This window comes from Parus major, chromosome 18, assembly GCF_001522545.3.
Source record: "Parus major isolate Abel chromosome 18, Parus_major1.1, whole genome shotgun sequence".
Lineage (NCBI taxonomy): Eukaryota > Metazoa > Chordata > Aves > Passeriformes > Paridae > Parus > Parus major.
This window is the reverse complement of record NC_031786.1, coordinates 1044207-1045304: the sequence shown is the minus strand read 5'-3', so window position 1 is coordinate 1045304 and position 1098 is coordinate 1044207. Positions and strand designations below refer to the sequence as shown.

At 36.2% G+C, this 1098-nt stretch overlaps 2 protein-coding genes across 2 annotated transcripts in view; one reads left to right on the top strand and one right to left on the bottom strand.

Annotated features, from left to right (window-relative positions):
- The window catches only part of BAHCC1 (BAH domain and coiled-coil containing 1), a 22683-nt gene extending 21591 nt beyond the window's left edge, over positions 1-1092 (bottom strand). The window contains exon 1 of the mRNA XM_015645334.1: positions 985-1092. The gene's annotated coding sequence lies outside the window, so the exon portion shown is untranslated. The remainder of the gene's footprint in view (positions 1-984) is intronic.
- The window catches only part of LOC107212350, a 4340-nt gene that overhangs the window by 1135 nt on the left and 2107 nt on the right, over positions 1-1098 (top strand). The gene's annotated exons all lie outside the window — the stretch shown is intronic.

Sequence of the window (1098 nt, the reverse complement as noted above, 5' to 3'; positions counted from 1 at the left end):
GCCGCGGGGAACGGGGGGAGCGCCGGGGCGAGCCCCGGGGGAAGAAACACGGGCCGGGAACAAAACATGTGTATTTCCTTAAATGAAGCTGAGGAAAATATGTGAAAAAGGTTGTTTTGCTTTCTTTTTTTGTTGTTGTTTTTTGTTTTTAATTGAAATAAAAAAACAAATGCGAAGCGAAAAAATTAATGGGAAATAACTGAAAGGGAAAAATATTTAAAGCAAAAAAAAATTGAAAGCGAAAAGGGCTCGATGCGAAAATGTTTGAAGGCGCAAACGGTTTAGTGAAGCAGCGTTTGATGAGCAAATGATTTAATGAACAAATGTTTTCACGCACAAAATTTTAATGAACAAAATTTTAAGGCGAAGCGATTTGAAGCGACGAGTTTTAAGGTGAAAATGTTTTAATATAAAGAGATAAAAGGGAAAATATATTTTAATGGGAAAATATGAAGGGGAAAATATTTTGGTGGAAAGAGATACAGGGAAAAATATTTTTGGGGAAAAAAGATGAAGATAAAAAATATTTTTGCAGGAAAAATATGAACGTACAAAATATTTTGATGCCGAAAAGATGCAAATAAATATTTAGGTGCGAACAAATAGAGCAAAAAAATAAATAATAACGTAAAAATGAAAAAAAAAAAAAAGCAAATTTGCAAAAAAGAAATTGAAAAAAATGCAAAATAATTAGCGTCCAAAAATTTAAATCGCAATATCCAAGTAGTCAAAGAAAAAAAACACATAATACCCAAAACACAAATAAAAATAATGCCCAAGACGCAATTAAAAAAAAAAAATTAACGCCCAAAAAAACCAAAATAAATAGCGCCAAAAAAAATTGTTAAGGCGTAAAAAAAAAAAAAAAAAAACAAAAACCAACAAAAAACACAATAACCCCGGAGCGCCCGAAATTAAAATAACCCCCAAACAACAACAACAACAACAACAAAAAAAACCCACCCGCGGATCGCAGTTACTTACCGGAGGGGCGTTCCGCGCGCGGGGCGAGTGCGGTCCCGTGGCGGGGGTGCGCAGCGTGCTCCTGCCGGTGCCCGTGCACTGCCCATGCACCGGCTGCTCCTGCAGCAAAGGGAA